This window comes from Anthonomus grandis, chromosome 1 (assembly GCF_022605725.1).
Source record: "Anthonomus grandis grandis chromosome 1, icAntGran1.3, whole genome shotgun sequence".
Classification (NCBI taxonomy): Eukaryota; Metazoa; Arthropoda; class Insecta; order Coleoptera; family Curculionidae; genus Anthonomus; species Anthonomus grandis.
The window spans coordinates 48,517,676-48,541,862 of record NC_065546.1 but is presented as its reverse complement, the minus strand read 5'-3'; the positions used below and the strand labels follow the sequence as shown (position 1 = coordinate 48,541,862).

The window sequence follows — 24,187 nt, the reverse complement described above, 5'->3', positions numbered from 1 at the left end:
AATATTTAAAAGACAAATTAATCTTATTTTTTTTATTTGCTTTCATACTTACGGTGTTACTTTATAATTATTGGTAAGTATCTATATCTAAATATCTTCAAAGTCCAGACTTAAATGTCCTAAATAAGCAATTTTTTGAAAACTAATTTGAAATTAAATAATATTTTAGTTAATGTGAAAATTTTTAAAATTTTTCTTAATAATTTAAAAAATTATTAAGAAAGTGATGAGGGATGTCTTTATATTAATATTTATTTTTTTTCAAATTTAAAACTCACAACTTAAATCAAATGTGGGTATTTCTAAACTGATAAGTATATTGTTAATTTTTAAATAAAATAAAATTCTCTATAAGTATATCTCTCATCACTCTTCAGTTAACGCATCAACTTTTGTAATTCAGCGAATAACTTTAAATATTGCGCAATAGATCAGGTTCAAATTTCCCGCCGCACGCCATCCAAGATAGTCGCCGCCGTCCTTGTCATTAATGTCAATGGAATTTCTGTCTGATCAATACGCAACACGCATTTCTATATATTTGTGTTTTGTGAAACTAGTAGGAATGTAAATGCGGAGCAAAGTGTACACGCTGATAGTGCAAAAGTAATAGTTTCTGTTTAGTGACGGCTTAGCCAATTATATAAATATAATTTTTGATTGCTATAGGGTCACTTTTGATATAGTGACGGTATTGAAATATTTGTTAAAATAAAAATCTTTTTTAGAGGAGGGACAATTATTTTAGTAACAATTTTTCCTCTTCAAATTTTGTTTGTTTCTTTATAATGCCTGTCAATTTTAACCTTTAAAAGGGCCTTTTTTAATCGTTTTCGACAAGTAAATACAGTTGAGTGTATGTCGGTGGTAATAAGTAGTGGCGTGAAAAATTGTTGAAAAATCTTTAAAAAATCTTAAGGGGAGGATTTTTTTTTTAAAAGTTGATGTAAAATTGATATTTTATGTTGGGTGATTTTATTTGCGTGGTGCATAGAAAAAAAATACCTATATTGTTAAGATCTTTGGGTGTTCGGTAGGTTAGATTCTTAAGTCTGTGGTCTGTGGGAGCCCACCGAATGTGGGAGCACGTTCCATGCGTCCATTTACTTCTATTTTTTAGTAGTAGAAAAGTACCAAAGAAAAATTTGGGTTATTAAAGATAATGATCAAGAATAGCGCTTTACCAACATATTAGTATCTGATGCAGAAACAGATTTAAACCTATGTAAAAGTACTAATGTAGTTCCATCTAATATGAAAACGGATTCGGAATAATCGATCCCCCTAAACGATGCTTCTGCATAGCAAGAGATGCCTGCGTGTTTAACAGGCCCATCCATTACATTGAGTACTTCTCTGATAGATAATAACCAACCAAGTATAATACCTTCAGGATAAAGTACCCATTCTAAACTATCTGAACTAAGAAATCCAGAACGATAAAATCTTCTGCTCCAGAATGATCACGCCCGTCAAGTATAGGTGGTGTGTATATAAGTGTACACTCTCGAATGGGTACTTCATTAACAAAAGCCGATCCATATGCGACAGAAGAAGATGAAAAGTACGATAGTATCTCAAAAAGTCTATGATTCACTACTGGATGGCTGCTCTAGCCATCCAGTAGTGAATCAACAATTTCGGACCTATACCAATTTCGGACACTATACCAGGGATATAAAAAAGAGAGGGCTACTATTTCAAACAAGAAATTTACGAAAGTACTTCACAATTCTGGTTAATAGTATGTGTCTTTAAAAAATCAAAAAAAATTGTTCTGCCGTGTGATCCGAAATGCCGCCTTAAATTTTCGGAAAAAATATATAAAATCAGTTCTTTGGCACTTCGATCAACGTTAAAATCGCAAAAGTTTTAAATAAAGGCAACTTTACGCCGAAAGGCATTAAAAATTCCTTAATACCTCAATGCTAGGCACATTCTTTTTATAATAGTATTTTGTATTATTATTAAATTTAATTTAGAAAAAACAATTTTTTTTTTGCCATAATGGTAAAAATTTATATTCAATCGGCGTTTTTAGTTTATTCAGGTTTTTGCGATTTTTTTAAGTATATTTTTTGCTTATGCTATTGTGTGTCTAGCCGCTGTTTGCTTAGATAATAAAGCCAAAGGAAAAATCTTTTGTTTTGTTAGCTCGTTTATTTTTATAAAAATTAGTTGTTATATTTCAAACTAAATTAATTTTTAAGATAAGTGAAATATAAATGAAATAAATCTGTTACCATATTAACTTTTTTTATAAATGGTTAGACGTTTTAAAAAATCTTAAGAATTCGGACGATCGTATAAAATGGACCAAAAAGTGACACTAAAAATTAAAAAAAAAATAAAAACAGTTAAACACATTTTTTAATTTTTTGGTTAACAAAATAATTAAAACAAAACAACAAAAAAATATTTTTTTATTTTATTAAAAAAATTATAAATTTTGTATCCATATAAATCGTCTTTATTGTCAGTTTAGATACAAATTTTAAATTGCCCTCCTTATAAACTAACATTTTTCGTATAGTGACGATTTAGGATAATCTGAGCGATTTGATCTGAATCTGTTTACACACATACGAGAACTTGGCTTGACCATTGACTTGGTTGACAAGTGGCAACTTTTTGGCATAATTGTTTTTTTTTCATAATACATATATTAAAAACTTGAACTGATAAATTAAAATAGCCATGATTTCTTGGATCAGCATATCCAAATTACTAAAGAAACCTGGGTATGGTATGGACACCAAAATAGCTGTTTACCATTGTTATAATTTTATATTTGAGGTGAATTAATTTTTATTTCGAGAAGTATCGTTGCTTTTTTAACCTGGAAAGGGCCAATATAAGCACAAATTATATTAAACTTTTAAACCTATAAAGTAATCCCTTCTGAATTAATTAGACCTAATAAAATAAAACAAAAATTACAATATTACAAAATAGCCCTGTCATTGCCAAAACTTGAAAACAATCTATTTCTCTTTTTTCCTAAGAAATTTATGGATCGCGTTACTGTTAAATATCACACATATGAGGTACCTACCAGTGACGTTGATTTATGAACCTCTTTCTCCATCCGTTCAAAATAATAACATCCATTGTTCCCTAAAATAATGCTTCCTGCAAGTTGTGTAAGGGCTGCCATAGTCGTATTCGTATATTCCGAACGGATCAATATTGAGGACACCCGTTGGGGTTGGACGAATTTTTAATACGCATACAGGGTAAAATATCTTTAACCATGCTTTAGTATTAATATGGATTTTTTAAATAATACAATTTAATAACCACCAGAGTAATTAATAATAAGTATAATAGTATTAATAAGTATAAAAGTTATGACTAAATTCATTTAAAATTAAGCGACGGGTTTTTTTGCAAAAATGTTCGGATCCACCGATTTTTATTTTAAGTTGCGATTTTTTGTACGTGAAGGTTGTATATACAGGTTTACTCAAAAATAAATTTCGACCATCAGTTTTTATTTTATTTTTGAATTTTCCGTTGAATTCTTCGTATGTTTTAGGCACCATACCCTATACCTAAAATTAACAAAACATGGCGGAACATTATTATTGAAGATCGCACCTTATCTCTTAAAAGTTTCATTAACAGACCAAATTTCTATTCATTCGTGTTTTTTTTTTAATATTAGCTGACTGTGTATTTTTATAGAAACTGTGTGAAACAATTGTACGCCAAACAGATATTACAACCCAAAGCAGTCTAAAGTAGCGGTTTTCACAATGTTTAAGTTAACGGAACGAGAAAAAATAGAAATTCTGTGCATATTTAACTTTGGTGATAGAACAGGTACTTAAGGAGCAGCTTCAATTATTTGATGAAGTCCATCCTGATCGTCCTAAAATATCTAGAAAGGTGGTGATTATTGTAGAGGCTAAATTTAGAGAATTTCAGCCACGTTAGAGATCTGCCGAAATCTGGTCGTCCTGATTGAGGTAAACAACTTTACGTTTTGCTTTCTTTGGAAGAATCTCCATGCACTCCTCTATCGCAGATTAAGGCTAATTTATACATGTTAAATCTGAAGTTCGCTGAATAGTTAAAAAGCACAAATATCACCCATATAAAGTTAATACCGTACAAGAGTTATTTAATAGCGATTTCGATAGCTGAAATAAGTTTTGTGAATTCTTGCAAAACATGTGCACCTAAATAATCATTTAGTAACAAATATTATTTTTTCTAATAAAGTCACGTTCTGTTTAAATGGTTTTATAATCAAATAAAATTGTCAATATTGGGCAAAGGAAAACCGACATTGGATGATGGAAGTGAACATCTTCAAAAACTAAATGTGGGGTGTAGAATAGCGGGCGGATGGGTAGTAGGTCCATTTTTCTTTAAACAGACTTCAACGGAACAAGTCTACCTCGATGTTCTCTAATTTGAATCAGTTCCAGCATTACTAGCTTTATTTCCGAGTCCATTATACCCAGACTATCCTGACAAGAAACTAAATTTCCAGCAGGATGGTGTTCCTCTGCACTATGCTGCTACTGTGCATACATTTTTAGATTAAATTTTTCTCAATCGGTGAATAAAAAAGAGAGGACACATCGAATGGCCTGCTAGGGCACCTGATCTAACAACAATCAACTTTTTGTTGTATGGATACCTTAGGTCGTAGCTGTTTTTTAATATGCCAAATAATCTAGACGACGTGAAAGAGAGGATTCGCAGAGAAGTGCGCGCCGTAACTCTAATTATTAAAAATATGCAACAACAGTTCAATCAACGCCTTGGAGATTGTCAAGTCGTATATTTTGAACATTTAATTTAATTTTTATCCTTTTTTTATTTGTTACCTGAATCGAATTTTCGAACTATTGACTGTCGGTATAAAACATGATGCATGAAACCTACGTAGAATTTCCCGCGAAAATTAAAAATGAAATAAAAACAAGGGGCTTTCGTTTCAAAAAATGAAGTTGTCGGTCGAAATTTATTTTTAAGCAACCCTGTATATACAAACTTCACTTGCAAAAAAGCGTAATTTGAAATAAAAATCGGTGGGTTCGAGTGTTTTGCAAAAAATCCATCGCTTAACTTTAAACGAATTTAAACATAACTTTTGAGATGCACTGTATATGATTACAATGAATAAACTACGTTCACTAAGGGTTAACCTTATTAATGATCGGTTATCAACTAAGTTAAATTAAAAATTTCAAATTATAAAACTATCTTTCTATTTAGTTTGAAAACTAAGCCAACAATAGTAAGGTACTAATATTATTAATAATAATTTCATATTGTTTTAAATTTTTTTTTGTCTGTAGTATTGTTTATATAATTTCTGAATTGACTTAGTAATCAGATCTTTAATTTTTTTAAAATAAATATAAGGAGTTAATTTTTGAAAATGAAAACCAATAAATGAACTTTAGGACTCATGTACAGGTACGACCACTAAGTTGCTCTAACTTAGTCTTCATTTTCGGTAAGCGTCCAGTCCTCGTTTTTAATCAATACAGTACTTTAACAGTTATGAATGGTATTAAATGAAATTGCTTCTGTTTACTACTTACTAGCTTACAGTATCTTTTGCAATAATATCAAGAAGTAAATTCTAAGGAGTAGTGGCATATTATGGCTAATTAAAGCACGCATATTTAAAACTTCTATACAATGAAAAAAATTTTGTGTCCAAAAAAGTATTTTATTATATACAGTTTAAATCAATTTCAAACTTATTTAACTTTGGTATACGAAGGGCTCTTTGCAGGTACTTTACCCCTAAAACGTTATAATTTTTTTAATAAAAAAAATTGATTAGTTGGTAAATACTGATAAATGAAATTTATCGATAGTTAAATCAAATTATATTTTTTAAGCTAAGAAATGATAGGGTTGAGCTACCCACATCTCGTAAATAGAAAGTAGTAATGTGATTTTTTAATTAATTTTTTTTTGTAATTATTCGGAAAAGCGTTGAAACTATTTGTTTTTCTAAATTTAGCAGATACTGTATCTCTCACTGTTCCATATTTCATTTTACCCATAATATATGTATTCACCTGATTGAATGTATTTCTTGAGGTACAGCTATAGATATGCAGATTAATTAGTTAGACCTAAACATATTAAATGTAAAATCTGATATGGTTTGTAAAAATTTTAGAAATGAAAAACTAAAAAAAGAAAGACATTTTGAGTTAAAAAAATAATAGTATATTTTATTTTAAAAAATATTTAAATTTATATATGATATTTAAAAACAATTATTGACATATCTACAAAAATTCACTCCTTTAACAGATAAATTAATCAGAATTTCTAGTTAATTTGTACGAAAAGATAAGATTAGGACTTACAATACACAGAAGTAGTTTCTCTGTCAGATTTGTAAAAAGACAATTGTAAAGTTATGCAGATAAAATACCTAATAGAGTGACTGTTGGCTATAATTCTGTTGAGATTGTTAAATAATGATATACCACATAGTATAGAATTCACAACTCTGTGTCAATAAGGACACACAAAATACAAATAGAAACGTGTGCAAATAGAACATAATTTAGGTTATAACGAAATTCAGTGTTTTCTTAAAGACAATATATATATATACTATTTTGGATTTTTGGTTGAATCTACTTTGCTATTTGCACCACCTACTCTGTTAAGATCCCTCTACATAAGCTATCATGACTGCGTATGATACGAAACAACTTTATGTCATATTTAAAACATAATATATTTACTGCAAATAGAGTATTTTTGTATTTTAAAATATTTACAGCATTTTTTTTTTTATTATAATCTGCACTTATTAATATCTCGTGTAACTTATAATAATTTTGCGTCACCATATAAATGAATAATTAGTAAAATTCCAAATTACGATTTCCTATTTAAAATAAGAGTTTCATTTGTCATTTATATCATTAAATGCCAGTTTATATTAATATTGTAATTAAATAAATTACTCAAAATGAATTTTGTAATTTATATATTTTTGTCTACTAAATGCATTACGGATCGGTTATGTATGAAAATATATATTGCGTAAAACTGTACCTATTTATAAAAATATTAATGCTATCCTATTTTAAGTGAGTTTTTCACCGTTTTTAATAACTAATTCAGTTTACCATTAAATTTATTAGTAAATAAGTCAGACTTTACTAAGAAGATAAAGGTTTTGGTTTTAAACTTTTCTAGGAAAAAACACTTACGCGTTTCATATTGCAAAATTAATTTATTTCAGTTTAATTAAAAGTTTTGATGAAATAGTTAAAAATACTAATAAAAAGTGACATTTAAAAATAAAAATTACATTAACACAAATCCTTGCATAAAAAAGGAAAACATTTTCATATTTTCAGGCAAATCAAGAAAAAAATTGAACTTTAAAAATATTTAAGCTGACGTAGAAACTGGAAACCAATTATAAACAAATTTAAACTGATTTGTCCCCAACTGATTTCCAATTTAATATACCCAGAAATCATAAAATTAGATTCTCTTAAATATTTTAAGAAAAAATGCTTTAAAAGTTTAATAATCAAAATACATACATCAGAATGCTCCGGGAGATAAGCCGTTTTATTTTTAGAAGGAAAATGTTTGGAGAAAAAATTGTGTTTATTATTTATTGAACATTCCTTAATAAATTAACCATATTATGTTATTTTAGTTGATATTAAGTAAAGAGATTGAATTCTCTGAAGCGTACTTGGTAAACTGTAGTACAATTTGTGCTATTAGCGTAGTCAGAATTTATTTTGATTATTTTTGCAATAGAGTGAATAACCCTAAGGAATAAAAATGTAGCAGTTGCTTTGTCTTATGAAATTGAAGGAAAAGCTTAAAAGTATATGAATCAAAATAGCTTTAGCTCTTAGCAATTGCTTTTAGGTAAAGATTTTTCTTAAAAACACACCAGCTGTTGCTTATTTACGCTTAATATAAGATGATTAAAATGAGCAATTGCTTTTTCTAAGTGAAATCTTGTTTGTTGTACGACAAATACGCATTTTTTTACTGATTTAGATTTTGGTAGTTATAGCCGAATATATGATGTTTTAAAGTTAGACTACTGACTGCAAAACGTGAAAAATCTTTCCAAGCTAAACTCCCAAGTGAACATTTGGATTTCCTAGGAGTGCTTAGTACCTTGTGGAAGGTTAATAACAGTGGTAGGAGAAGTATCGTTTTCTAGTTAATATCAGCGCAATAGATTGTACGCACCTCAGGATTCCAAAGTTTACTAAATGTAGTGTTAAGTCTGACATTAATTACTGACTTTCTTGTTTGCGCTATGTACTTCTTATTACAATCATTACAATTAATCTTATAGATCACGGACTTTTCAATAATCTTTATTTTATCTTTTGGGTTTCCTTTGTAACTTGATTGAACTTTGATATACCATTCTGAAAATTTAAAAAACCTATCAAAGTTTTTTATCAAGATAGGATCATATGGTATTGCATCGAACGTTTGCTTATTTTCATCTTTTTGAAATGTGGCTGTGGACTTTTGATCATCATAATCATTGACCCTAGCAGTTGCTTTAATTATTGCTTTTTTCTTTATTAAATCTGTAATCACTTAGAGAAAATGAGACCAAATGATATAACAAGAAAAGCATGCTAGCCATTTTATGTTGAAAACAATGGTTAGAGTCACTAGTTATGTATCTAAATGTATGTGCCCTTGAACGTCAGCGGTAAGTTTTAGGGTTGGCTTTCTCTGTTTTCTTTTGGGTAATTTTTAGAATGTTTAAAGCGGTGCTAACGGCAGACCAATATTGAAACATACTACGTGAAGTAATTCCCGAGATTTTATAAAATGTTTCTTTAGCAAATTTAAATAATACATATTTTTAACAAGGTGATGGAGCAAGACATTTTGCTAATATTATTTGGCTATTTCAGAGGATTCGTTTCCGCAAAAATGGATAGGAACCAAAAGTCCGATAAGATGGCCATCAAGATCTCCCGATCTTGCCATTTTGGACTTTTTTTGTGGGGCTACATAAAAAGTAAAGTTTGACTAAAAAATCGTACGACATACAAATTCTCAATAATTACAGTAATCATTAATAACAGCTATAGAAAATTTGTGTGCGCATCTGATTGTACTTTTAAAAGCAATAAAACGCATTTCAAGATAATTTAAAGTTTGTGTAAGAGAAAATGGAAATAATTTTGAACAATTTTTATAAAATACTTAGATACAATTCTTAAAAAGGAGTAAATAAATATTATAAAAAATAATTACTATAGGTTTCATGAAACATTAATAAAAAATGTTTCATTCTGTCAGGGCCTTTTTGAAAACAATACGGCATTGTCTTCATAGAGATACAAGATCATGGCTCCTTATAAAATTAAGATAATAAGTAATTATTTAACGGAAATTGTCTTTTATTTGGTAATTTTTATGTTTAGTTTCGTTAGTGCTATGTATAAAAATCATAAGTTATATTCATATTTAAAAATCTTAAGTCACTACAATAAACCAGATAACATAATAGTGTTTTACGAAAAGATGTCTATCAAATCCATTTTTTACTTTATTAATCCTAAAATCCAACATTTCTTAAATCACTTTGTAGATTACAGAGAAACTTAGCAAGCTGTCAAATTTTTAACAACGGCATATTTCGTTTTATAAAAAAGTAATACAATAATGCGAAAACCGCTAAAAGGGTCTATCATCTATAATAACCGAGATAACCTACAAAAGTGTCCAAATTTGGAAACCCTGTAACATAGTGGGTTTATTCGACTCCAGGTATTACGAAATTCTTATATGCCTACTAACCTACTAAGGAAGCTTCAAAATGTTCAAGGTACTAGTGTTTGAAACAATAACTGCATAAACAATAAGATATGGGTTACCTGAAAGCAACCTCTACGCCAGATGTCTCATTGGAGCTCCAGTACTATGCCATACAAATCGCACAAGAAGATTAGAATGTGCTGAAGAACGTTAAAATTGATAAGTCGTGCAATATTTTCAATTTCAATGATGTATCAAGCATTAACATCTTGATTCACGAAGGCTGAAGGTGTAGGAAAATGCGTCTCACTTGCAAACAAAAAAACAAAGAAGTTAGATGTCTAATCCAGCCCAAACTTCAAACTTCAACAAATCTTGGAACTCCTTCTTTATCCAAGCGCTATAGAATTTTGTGAAAATCATGTATTTATGCACGACAATGCACATCCGCATGTTAAAAAAACCATTAAAAACTTTTTGGAGCTGTATAAATTAAGCAAAACGATTTTGGTAATTTAATTAATATAGTGGTCTATAGTCTCCATTAATATAGACTTTTAATAACCCAGTATACTTATATAACTTTAAAGTTTTCGATCGATTCGAGTGTTCAGCAAAATGAATTCCAATATATTCCAAATCTTTATTTATTTGCCTTTTAATACCTTTATACCCTAGATAACTCCCAACATCTAAAGCAAAACCTCTAAAGGTTTCTTCTGTTGACATCCTCAAACATTTCTCACTAACATTAAAACCTTAACAAACCCCTTTCAATTCACAGCTTTGTACTATCGGTGGCGTAGTCACAGCAACCCTCCCCAACATAATAGAAATTATTTATGATTTTCTCACTTATAGGTATTATTTATTATCGTTTACATGCGGCTGGCATGGAGGAGATGTAAAATTGGATAAATTTCTGTCAAGGTGTGAAGATAAAGCCAAGAATAAATTGGCAATTACTTTCAAACTCTAAGGAGGAATGTAACCAGAGGCTTATATTTTATATATTGTTAGAGCAATAAACAGTGAGCTAAATTATCAAAGAAATCCTTTATTACTCACTTTTTCCTTTCTACATTGACTTGTTATTTATTAGTTTATTAAAATTATTCTATTTAATCTCTAAAACTATTAGACATTTTTAAAACATATCTCTATACTAACATTAACGTTGTTCTCAAGTGGTTAATTATAAAAGGCAATCATGCAGGGTTCCTAAAACCAGAACGGTCTGGCAATGCTTTGCGTAGGCCTATAATTATTCGTTAAAATTCAATTGTTCTCGGATCTCTGCTGAGCCTGATCCAAAATTAAATTTATGGCGTAATACAGTGGAGCGAATATAGGGAAATTTTTCTTGCTTAGAGGATTTATTTGCATATTTATTTTAATTTGACTTATTGGAACATTTAGAGTGATTATTTATGTGACAAACTATTTTATTATATTATATGCACATACTGTCAGTATATTAAACGTCATAGAATAAATTTTTATTATCAGAAATGTTCAGTTCAAAAATTACATAAAAGGCAACTACTAATATAAGAATTTAATTTGTACGCTAGAAAATGCTTCTGGATGCATAGAAATTGCGTAGTTATTTTGAGAAAAATATTTAAATTTGAATTAAATTAAAAAAGAGAAATATGATTTATTTTCCACTAGTTAAATTTACGACCCATTAGTTAAAGATTCAATACATTTAGGACATATATTTATAGTACTTGATTGCGTCTAATAAGTACGTCCCTGAATTGTTTCATTGAATAAAAATATACGTCTCTTATAAATAAAATTGTATATAACTGTTACCGAATATAAGAATTTTTGGCCTTTATTTACATTATCCATTCACTGTGTAATGACCCAGATCCAATATTATTTTGGATTAGATGATCAATTCAGCAATTTCCGATAATTATTCGACCACATTACAACCAAACATATTATTTTGAGGAGCTATCAAGGTTAAAATAAATTACTACAAAAGTTATTAAGAATAATTTAGAGTTTTCTGTTGATAGTTTTAATTAGTTTTTAAGGTCATGCTCAAGATTTTGCAGCCTATTTATTACTCAAATAAAAACATATTTTTATGGTAAATATATTGTTTACATAATCATCTTTTATAAAGCTCTAAAGATTTTATAAATCACTACTATGCATTATTGAATTCTAGGAGATTCAATATGCTTTACTTTTTTACTTTGCTAAGTTTATGAACATTTTTCTGATTTAGGTTGGTTTTACAGAGTTTCCAGCACTATTTTATAACTAAATGAATACTTGTGCCTTAGATACTTCTTGATAGATTGTTACTGTAGCTTCTATTTATAGCTTAAGTTATATACTGGGTGGTGCGTCCCCGAGCGGAACATAGGAAATCCCATGTTAATTTTAAGGGGGTCACTTATTGGCTACCCTATACATTTTAGAGAAAAAATGTAAAATAACTTTTTGAAGAGACCAATCTGACAAACCAGTGTGCCAAGTTTCAAAAAATGTTAATAAGCGAATTTTGAATTATTCAATTAAATTTATAATAAATTGTTTGCTAGTGGCGGGTGTCTCTTGTGTGGTTTTACCTGAACCGAAAATTTGGTTATTTTCCAATTTCATTTAATTGAATAATTCAAGATTCGCTTATTAATTTTTTTTTAAACTTGGAACTAAGGTTTGTCAGATTGGTATCTGCAAAAAGTTATCTTACATTTTTTCTGTAAAATGTACAGGGAAGACAATAATTAATCCCCTTAAAATTTACATTTAATTTCCTATGATCCTCTCTGCGACGCAACACCCAGTATAATATGATAGTGACTTTTAATGTATCAATTAGACCCGCTCGAGTGTGATCTTTCTGTTCTTTTTTTCCTTTTATAGGTAACTTTGCATTCCTATTAAATGCCTAGACTAATTTTTAAAATAGAATTTTCCTCCGTCTTTAATCTTGAGTAATTAAATTTATTTCTTTGAGATAGGAGTTTTACTCTAAGAATTATATTTCACTCTAATAATTTTTCAAAGATAGATTTTCATAAGAATCCATAAGGGTCTTTCCAACCTCTAAATAGATCAGTACTGCATGAGTCAATTAACCTGCGAATTATATTCCTACTCCCCATTCTTGTTTCAGTAGTTGGAATTATAGATCAAACATAGATCCAAAGATGGTTAGTTCTTAAAAGGCTTAAGTTATTATGTTCAAGATCAGGGATTTGGAAGTATATAGAGTAAAAAGGGTTGGTTATTTTTTTCTATATATTTTCAAATTTTCTAAATTTTTAAAATACTGCAAAACACAAAAGAATGCAAATGCAATTGATAACCCTTTTTCGCCTTCCCCACTGGGCTTTATTTAGAATTCTCCTAGTGAAAATCTTGACCATCTATTTAAGCAGTATGTTCATTTGCTTTACAGGAAATAAGTCTCCTTATCTTTGACTAAAGTTTATTATTATTATTTTTTTTTAATATTATTATATTATTATTATTGATATTACTAATAATAATTATTCCTTCTATAATTCACTATCAAAATTTGACTTCAAAACCATTTAAATCGGGTCATTCATTTCTTTAAAGCCATCTTTTAATATAGAAACGTATCATCCATTTTTCTCTAAGAGACCAAACGAAAACAAACCAAAAGTAAGGACACAAAGTCACGGTCTCATCAAATCCATGTAATTTTTTTTTTAAAGCTACACGTATTTTGCGGAGCACCATCAGGCCTAAAAGAATACATTAAAATATTTTTCACAAAAAGAACGCTTATAAAACTCATTACCTAAACCTACACAGATCACATTACAACTAACAACAAAAGAAAAGCTAGGTTAAGTTAACAATTCCCACTATAGATAAAAATCTATGCTTAAAAAAAAAAATTATTTTCTATATATATTATTTATTCAATATATTTTATTTATTTTCTAAAAACTCCTTTTTCGTTTAAATCGCAAATTAAATCTCCTTAAGACATCTCAAGTTCAATCTTTAAGAAAAAATAATAATAATGTATACCGTAGGTAGCTAGGAAAATGTCACTTTCAATTTCATAAAAGGTACTTGAATTTAACAAATAATGTGGCTTTCACACCGGACGAGGAAAGTTTATTGAATCTTAATTTAAAATATAACTTTTCTAAGAAGACTGACTTGCGCACGCGGGAGACTTTAGCTGTGGAGGCTGAGAATGTTTTGCAGACTACTGATATTCAAAATAAAAATATTTTGTGTGCTAAAATAATACATTTTTTAAATTCTAATATTAACTCAAATTGTAATAAATCTAATTTTAAAAATAAAATGTAACTTCTCTTTAAAATAAAATAAAAAATCACGTTTTAATCCTTTCGAAAGCTGACAAGGGTAATTGCCTGATTATACTTAAGAGGGATGATTACATAGAGAAGTTTTTGGATTTTTTAGGTTCGGGTGACTTTATTAATGTAAACAAAGATCCTATTAGCTCTTTTTTCTCCAAGGTTAAACAAACCCTTGATAGGTGTAGTCTGACTTTAGATTTTTTTCATACTAGGAAAGAAAAATTATACCCTATGAATCCCAGAACACCTCTCCTCTACGGCCTTCCTAAAATCCATAAACCCAATCTCCCTATTAGGCCAGTAGTATCGTTTGTAAACTCACCTTGTTACAACTTGTCAGCCTGGTTAAATAGCACACTCAGAGATGTAACTGGTTTCAGAAGTACTTATTCCACAAAAAATTCGGTAGAGTTGACAAATTTTTTAAAAAATATCTGCATACCAGAGGGTTCCAAACTAATTTCTCTCGACTTTAAGAACTTAATTCCAAGCATTCCACCTGGTGATTGCCTTGATCTATTCAGGTCCCTTTTGCTTAAGTCACCGCTTGACAGATTTATTGTTGATGATCTTTTAACACTCCTCAAGCTAGTACTTGATCAGAATTTTTTCCTTTTCAACAACAGGTTTTTTAGACAAGCTACTGGACTAGCAATGGGGTCTTGCCTCTCTCCTCTTCTAAGTGAGATTTTTATGCACCATTTGGAGAAAAGGATTGTCAATAGGAAGTTTGATGCTTTTCTCACTGTATATAGGAGATACGTGGATGATATTTTTGTGGTATGGAATGGAAATGATCTAGTATTGGCGGATTTCCTCATTTCTATAAACTCTCTTCACGCAAATAAATATTTCGTTTACCATTGAAGAAGAAAGAGATGGAAAGTTACCTTTTCTTGATGTGCTTATTTCAAAAAATACCAACAAACTTGAATTTGAGATCTACCGCAAACCCACCACTACGGACAATGTCATCTAATACTCCTCAAACTCCCCTTGTTCCTACAAATTTGCCTCTTTTAATTCCCTTTTCTATCGCCTTTTCAACATCCCCCTTTCTAGATAAGCTTTCCTTGATGAACTAAATATAATTAAACATATTGCTTAATCGCCTTTATTCTAAATTTTATAATAAATACAAACTTACTTACAACTTAATCCATCTTAATAATGAAAATAGTCACCTTTTTAGATCAATGTAATTTTTTGGTAATATTTCTTTTCAACTTGCAAAGTTTTTCAAGTCTACAAATCTTTTAAAACTACAAACCGTTTAAAAAGTCAGCTAGTTAGTACAATAGATAAGGCAGATTTCTTTTCAAAATCAGGGGTATATTCATTAAGATGTAATGACTGTAATGCCATTTACATAGGACAATCGGAGAGAAAAATTTCCACCAGAATAAAGGAACATACAAGTTTGGTGGACAGGTATAGGGATACTGACATGATCGAAACTAAATCGGCATTTGCAAATCATTTATTGGCCTCCTCACATGGTAGGAGTCTTTAACTCAGGGAGCGGATATTTTGCATGAGTGCTCAAAAGGCAAAAAACTGGACTTGTTAGAAAAAATGAAAATAACTAAAGCTAAGAAGAGCCCTGTCCTTTTGTGTGTGAACGATATTTTTACGTTTGAACCTCACCTCATTTATAACAACCTCTCTTAAAAAGTCTTTTCTTTTTCGATTTTAGATATTTTTAGTTTTTATTGTTAAGATTGTTTACTTATATTCACACTTAATGGTATAGTTCGGATTGTTCCCCATGTTTGATCATGTTACTTCTTGGCCTATGGGTTAGACGCGCGCCTGTGAATCTAAAGGTTGCTGGATCGTTCCCCACTGGTGACATTTTACATTTTTACTTTTTTATTTTTTCAAGCATACATTTTTATCTATGGTGGGAATTGTTAACTTAATCTAGCTTTTCTTTTGTTGTTAGTTGTAATGTGATCTGTGTAGGTTTAGGTAATGAGTTTTATAAGCGTTCTTTTTGTGAAAAATATCTTAATGTATTTTTTTAGGCCTGATGATGCTCCAATAGGAGCGAAACATGTGTAGCTTTTAAAAAATTATATGGATTTGATGAGACCGTGACTTTGTGAGGATACATTAATTTTCGCACCCATGCGGGCCAATCACGGCGCTTTGTCTGTGATTGGCTCAGATAATTAAGGCGCGTATTTCAAATTTGATTATAAGAGGAATTATGGTATTTGAGAAAAATAAACTTTTTATCTTTAAGAATTTATCTTATTTCAGGCACTTAATGGATAGTTTTAAATTAATTCTCAGGCTCTAAACTCCGCTCAATTAAAATTTACTATACAAAATTGATAATTTCATTAAATAGTCTAAAAAGAACACTTGTTATTATTTTATCTAGTAATCCATTATATTATTTAACATTTTTATTTTAAAATAAAAAAGTTTAGAAAGATATTATTTTATTATATACCTATTACTCTTTTTTGTCTTGTGTTATCCATACATCAGATGCAATTGCATATTATGTAAATGAGCCATAACAAAGGAAAACATTTCTTGTATTCTCTTTCAACAATGAAAAAAGACTAATATTTATCAGGATCTGAGAATATTAAATATAAATAAAACAACCAGATTATATTTGAATAAAGTAGGTGTATTCATAACACTGATGCAGAATATTCAAAATTTATTATATCAACCTTATTATATTATATTAAGTTATTATATAATACTTATATAAGTTATTATATAAGTATTATATCAACCTTATTATATTATATTATTATATTAAGCCATCTACTAATATATAACATAGTTGCTCAAAGGGTCCTACTTACAAAAGTTGCAAACAAATACCAATAAATATGAAACAAACACTAATATATTATTTAATTATAACAAAGGTAAAATTAAAATTTAATAAAGATATTTTATAAGTATCCTTCACCATAAGCCAACGAATTACATGAATACAAAATATAGCCAATACCACTTGGACGCAATACCAGAACACTCATAAAAGCAATGTCATGCAATAATAAAACAGTTATAAAAATTTTGTTATAAATAACTTTATTTAGGTTTTTTGTTGGGATAATACTGCTGCTTTTCTATTTTTATCTTTTTTACTCATCACAATTTCTTTTTGCTTTACTGTCTGCATAAAATTTCTAAAATCACCCATAAACATTTTTAAATCATGTTCACCCAATTCACCACCATAATTACGTTATGGATAATTACGATTTTGTTAGCCTTTTGCTTCTTAATTCATCAGTGTGTCCTATGTGGGTTTCAAAAAATCTTACTCTAATCACTCCTGAAAAAACGTCATAGAAATCTTTTATTTTAATAATTATTAAGCAAATAAATACCTACCATTTACCAAAATTTTAACTATTATTCTTGATAGACAGAGTCCTTGAATGCGAATGCTTTCTTTAGACTTTAAATTCTGTTGCAAACATGTACTGATATATCCTAAAACAAGATTAGTTATTGAAAAATTACCAACTTAAATAATTATAAAATTAACTAGGTACCTTTTGAATCACTTGTATTACAATTATAGTAAATACATTCTTCTCCATTAGCAGATTTCTTTCTTCGGTGAACAGCATAATCTACCTCTTTGTTTTCCAGAGACCTCCAAGCTTCAAACTCTGCCAAATTCCTAAAATTTAAAACAGATTCTTTAATATTATGTATATTATGAATACTATGAAAGTGTGTTATTAAAGAATCTTAGGATGTAAACTTCTCTTTGTCAAACCAAAGGGGGCAAATAATGTGTTTGCTCTCTTTTTCACTTTGTTTTTTATTATGTATATTCCTCATATGCCGATACAACGTTGAAGTAGAACAAAATTACGTTCCACAATCTTCACATATAAATTTATTATCCCTAAAAAATATGTACTGTTAAATAAAATTTCACAAAGGTACTTAATTTTAAAAGTATGTACGTGTTTATATCCATGTTCACCAAATAAAGGTGTAGTAAATTAATGTAAATATAAAGTGGTGTTGTGAATTTACAAGGCAACAAGATAATATAAGTAATAATAATTACTCTTGGTCGCACAAATTGTAAATAAATAACAAAACGGTGGGGTTAGCAAACCACATCAACAGTCCCGCCGATTATTTCGACGATGCCGACCGACAAAATCCGAAGGCGTGATTTTATTAGTCCGCATGGGTGCGGAAATTAATGTATCCTGACTTTGTGCCCTTAAAAATTGGGACAATGAGGGCAGATGTAGCTTCTGTATCCCATTATGAATAACTTAGTTAAATTTCAATTATAACCACATTATCTGAATTATAACCAAATTGTCATTATCATTTCTTTAAAGCTAAATTTTAGCAGCCTTTAAACCTTGGATTTATTTATTGTTTTTCATAAAAATTAGTAACAGTTGGCTGCATTCTCCTTTTGTCAACAACTATTAACCAAAATTCAATCCTAGAGGTATTTTAATTATCTAAACTTAATTCGAATTTAAGGCCTTTTTAACAACCGATAAAACTTTATTTATTTTATTAAAGAAGTCTATTTTGGACTTGGAGTGTATGACTAATAAGACAAATACTATCCTAGAAAGTTTTTCTACACAAGGTAAGATACCAATCTTGTTAAGTAAGTGTTATAAGTACTAAGTGTTGAGACTGATAATCTTGAGTTGTTCCATTGAAATACATCAATCTTAAAACGAAATTGGCGTTTTAATTTATGCAGAAAAGAATTCCTTCTAAGATAGTATCTTTCTTATTAATCTATTAATCTTTATTTCATTAATTGCTTTTCATAAAAATTGGTGATAATGGAGCTGGGTCCTCACTTAATGGTTCTCTATTACCAAATCCACCAAAATTTAATTGTAAAGCCATTTTAAAAGTGTAAAACTAATTCTAGATTATTACCTTCACCATTTTTTCACCTACCTATAAGACCTAAAATTATTAATAGGATTTCAAATTGGCAACAATGAGGGTATATATTTCCTCCAATCAATAAAAAAAAACTATTTAAATTAGGTAAAATGATCATGGGATACGCGCCTTCTTAATATAATCTAATGAATATATATATGGAGCTCACGATGCTAGGAGGCCAGTTCAAATCTGGATATTGGCGTGAATTTTAAATAGGAAATAAATACAATGCAAATAAGTCATTATGTTTGGTGTTTACATGTGTAATAATTGTGTCATAAGTATCTTATAAATTGATTGACTGTATCGGGTATTTTAATTCACAACAAAATAAACAGTAAAAACCCTAAAATACAAATTAACTAACTTCCCTATATAACCTTAGGTACGCAATAATAAAAAAAATTATATCTGTAAATTGCGTATTCCATAATTCTTAAAATTTGCCTTTAAACCAAATAAATGGGAATGAAAATTTACAATGATCTCGCTAAAAACCCAAACGATGATATTCTTTAAAACGAGAAAATCATCCAAAGAGAAGCAACCAAAAGCAAATTGTCCATTAATACCAGATTCAGCACCTAGTCTATAAATACAAATAACAGTTTTATCTAGAAAATAGGGCTGACAGATAAACTTGTTACATGGCACCAAATGCATTCATATGTAACCCATTAAATTGTCATTATAAAATCGATAAACTGAACAAAAATGATTTAAATGAAAGCTTATACTAGAGCATTATTTGTAAATTACCGCTCAACAATACATTGAATTGGGTTAAAACCATAATAAATTTTAAAAAATCAAATAAGCTCCACTAAACTTTAATAAAAAATAAACCAGAAAGACGTTGGCGACCAACAATTATGTCGTGGCATGTTTTCAGATTAAAAAGATCTTCACAATTTAAAATTTTTATGATTACGCCATACCATCCACAGGCCGCTCCGGTGCCGTATGCTAAACAGGCTCAAATTAAAAAGAGAATTATTAACAAAAGCAATTATCTTTTATTTAATATTTCATGAAGAGTTAAATTAAAAAGGTACGGGTCCCAGTGGAGAGGCGAACGTGGGGATTGTGACTAATAACTTAATTGCGGCCAACAATTATACCAGTATATTCAAATTTTAGAGGACGTTGGCAAACCGTAAAGGGATTTTTTCATTAAACAAGTGTTTGGGAATTTTTTAGATGGTTAGCATTAATTAAAAACAAAATGAAATATTAGAGGAAAATACAAAATTTGACAGCAAACTCTGGTTTAGAGAGATGTTATATGTGAGAAGTTCATTTTCATAGGTTATAGGTTTAGGTCATAATTTGAAAAAGTTGTAATTGAATTTTAAGCACAAATGCGGCCTAAAAAAATTTTTTAACACTTAACTTGTAACTTAACCCCCACTGTTCCCTGTACTTGCCTAAACCTTAGTATGCTTTCTAGCGCCTGAGACAAAGATTTGTTATTCTTTCTATTTACTTATCGAAATATTTATGTCGGAGAGTCTAGTAGACGCAAGGTCACCATTAGTTGTTAAAAATAGATCGGTTCTATAAGGCTTCTACGGCATTCTATGATAATTTTGATGAAATATGCCAAACAGTGGTATGATGAGGCAAATAGTGACATTAGTCATGAAGAAGTGGATGATAAATATTTCATAGAAAGTGACCACTTGACGGACAGTGAACAAGAAATAAGCAAAAATGATTTAGAAGCAATGTCTAGTGAAGATGAAGACAAGTTTGTCGATTCAGGTAACTATTATTAGGTCCTAGAAAAATTTACAGACGCTTGCGCAGGACATAATTTTGTTATCCATGCATTTACATTTGGAAAAATCAAATAGTCCTGTGTTCTATTTTAATAAAATGTTTACACCATATATATACAATTCATAAAAAACTCGGTAAAGAAATAATTGAGTTAAGAGCTTTTTTGGGACTGTTCTTTATACAAATCAAATTATGAGGACGTAAGAAGTCTTTTTGCGACAAACAAAAAGGTAGACCTATCTTTAGGGTAGTTATGTCTCAGAAACTTTTTTACCTATACTTGTTGCTTTATAGTGATGATGCCTCAAATAGAGTGGAAGGAGCAAAGGCTAATTCAGCTGCTGTCGTCCAAGAGTTTTTCAAAAAAATTATCCGCAATGCAAAAGAATCTTATAGAGTTAGAGTTTATAGCCCAAGCACACCTGCTAAATACCGGATAAAGATTCTTTGCATGACTGATGCAAGAACTGGGTATCTACTTAATGGTCTTTCAAATAAAGAAAGGAGTATACTCTTTCAAGCAATTATAAGAACATGGGAACAACTGGTTTAGTTCGGTTTAAATAACTGAACATTTGCAAACAAATAAACTAACTTACGTTGGTACAATAAGGAAAAATATTAGGGAGGTATTTCCCTCAGTTCCTTCCTCGAGTAACCCTTGCTACCTAGATGACGTCAAATAACGTTAAGCGACGTCATTTTTAAGTCGCATATATTATTATGTCACAGACTTTTTGTGACCTAAAATGACATTATGTCGTCCTAATTGGTCATTTCAGGTTAACTAGCATCTACTTTCTGGTCTTTAAAATGAGTTTCTTGTACCATAGGTAAATATCGAGTTTTTTTCATTATATAATGTATTAACAAAACCAAATTTGAAAGTAAAAATAATAAATAAGAAGAGACAATTTACTTTTTATGGCTTTTTGCAGCAAAAATAAAACTTCCATCCTTTGAAGGCAGCGTACATCCAAGATAGATGGAGAGGTAGATAGATAGATACATCCAATGTTAACTTAATCCAGATTTGTTCCATACAAATGCTTTGAGTAGAATCATATTCATTTTTTAAAATAAATTTTTTTGTTACTTTTTAGGCTCTTTATGCAAATTAGGTGGTAGCCTAATACAACCAAACATTTAAGTTGTAAATGTTATTCAGTGTAAATATTTAACCCTTTTGTTATTACAAATAATAAAAGCATGATCTTTATGGGTTCATGACTAATTTTTTAATTTTTCCCAAGCTTTCAGGTATAAATTATATTGAGCACTTAGCAATAGTTAAATAACAAACTTGATTCCACGTAATCTATTTTTAGCAAAGAAAAGCACATCTTGTTTTGTCTGAGTCATGGCCGATGCATTATTTCCAAGATGATTCTACTATTTCCATCACTAAGTAATTTCGTTTTTAGATACACTAATGTATCTGTTTTTTTTTTAATTATTTGTAACTATTTGCAAACTTCATACTTTTACCATAAACACTTTTCGACAGTCTCTTTTTCGTAGCTCACATGTCTCTGAGTCGTATAACTGAATAGTATACTTTGTACAATAGCTTCGTACAATTTTTTTTTCTTAGTTTTTGGATATTAATTAATCACAGGATAGAGTTTAGTTTATTTATTGCTTGTTTTCCTTAATTTATGTGATGGGTTAATTTTCTTAATCCTCGTCAATTCGTTCAGTGTTGCACTAAACGTTTGCCTGTAGGATCGCAATTTGATTTATATCGGCATCAAAAGATTGCTTTGGGGCTTTTTGGAAACTTTTCTTCAAATGGCATTCCTTTGAAAGTATGTTGATTCTGCTTATAGAATTCATGTTCTTCCCGTAGTTTGCCAAGGTCTTGTTGAAATTCTGCTTCTAATTCTGCCATCTTTCTTACGATATATCTAAATACACACCGCAGAACTTTATTTAAACAAAATCTTCTTATTTAACTTAAAAAAATTAAAATCTTTTGGCGGAGCATAAAAAGTGCATTACTAGACATTCGTTGATATATTAAAAGATTTATTTTATATGTAGGATTGTATTTTCTTCCAAAAAGAATAAAATTTATTTTCAAAAAAGGAATTACAGACAAAAATAATCGATATTAAGTAAACAGTACATAGTAAAAATATGAAATCCATTTTTTTAAAGCTAAATGTTTTAGTCCAAGTAAACATTTTTTCTACTCCCTCTCTTCTTGAATAAAATTGTTTTTAAGTGTTTATTTCATAAAATAGTTATTTAGGTAACAAGTGTGTAAAATTATCCTTTTCTGATGATTCCCACTCGACAATTCCCATGAATATGTCATGAAAATTGTCGAGTTTCCCATTCATAAAAAAGGAGATTTTACATACGTGTAACATACAAAATTTTTTCTACTACCGGAAGAAAACGTTAAAAAAATATATTACATAAATAAATTAAATATCAAATAAACGTCAAATTACTTACGCACTAGTGCGTAAAAAGCGAAATTTTACACATCCTGGGAAGTGTGTTAAGTGAGCACTTAACGCACGGTGGTAGGAAAAAATATTTATTTCAGAATAATGTTTTTTTTTCTTACCATAAGTCAAAGTTATATTTGTTGCTGATTTTTCAGGTTAATTGTTATATAATATTTTGGATAAAAGTTGGCATAGCTTTGTATACCATTCCAGTAGTTCAGTAGTCCTGTTCGATTCCAGTGCTATTTTTAAAGGTTTTTCTGCAAATATCAATAAGCTATGTTCCAAAATTAGTTTGGTATTAACAGTCTAATCTTTTAATCCTAGATAGGATAGCCTAAAATTACCATCTAGTATAAACATATTTTTTCCTTTGAGTCGTTTTCATACAGATCGTGTTTTCGTTTGTTACCTATAGGAAACCGTATAGAGGCGAAATTTTGCAATGTCGCGCGTTTACCATTTACCTGCGACAGAGCACTGCCCCGGCCGGCCCGAGGACGGGATTAGTAAACATCTGACTTTCGTGGGAGCTGCGTCGTTTGGCGACAAAATATTCCAAAATATTACGCGAAAATCCAGGCATTTTTAAAATATTTATTCTAATGCGGGTTTTACAGACATGACAATGTGTAAAACCCGCATAGAATTGTAATCTTAAAATGTTTAATATGCTGTATTTGCATAATAAAAATTAAAGCGTTATTCTAATAAAAATAAAATATCAACTCTGATAAAAATATAATAAAAAATCAGAACTAAAACTCTAATAAACAAACTTAACAACATATCATTTTTTAAATAAAAGACTCAAATAAACCGCTTTCTTTCGCTAAACAAAAACTTAATCTATCGTAAAAGCTATTTCGCACCTCCAAAAAAGTTTTAGGTAAAATGGAATTGGCCCCT

General features: G+C 29.5%; 1 protein-coding gene and 1 long non-coding RNA gene across 9 annotated transcripts in view; one reads left to right on the top strand and one right to left on the bottom strand.

Annotated features, from left to right (window-relative positions):
* LOC126735574 (disintegrin and metalloproteinase domain-containing protein 11) overlaps window positions 1-24,187 on the top strand; it is a 593,317-nt gene that overhangs the window by 242,101 nt on the left and 327,029 nt on the right. The gene's annotated exons all lie outside the window — the stretch shown is intronic.
* On the bottom strand, window positions 17,110-17,997 carry LOC126735607 (uncharacterized). The gene is made up of 3 exons (XR_007660473.1): window positions 17,642-17,997; window positions 17,478-17,579; window positions 17,110-17,418 (listed from the first exon to the last, which is right to left on the bottom strand). It is a non-coding gene; the product is annotated as an uncharacterized LOC126735607 (long non-coding RNA).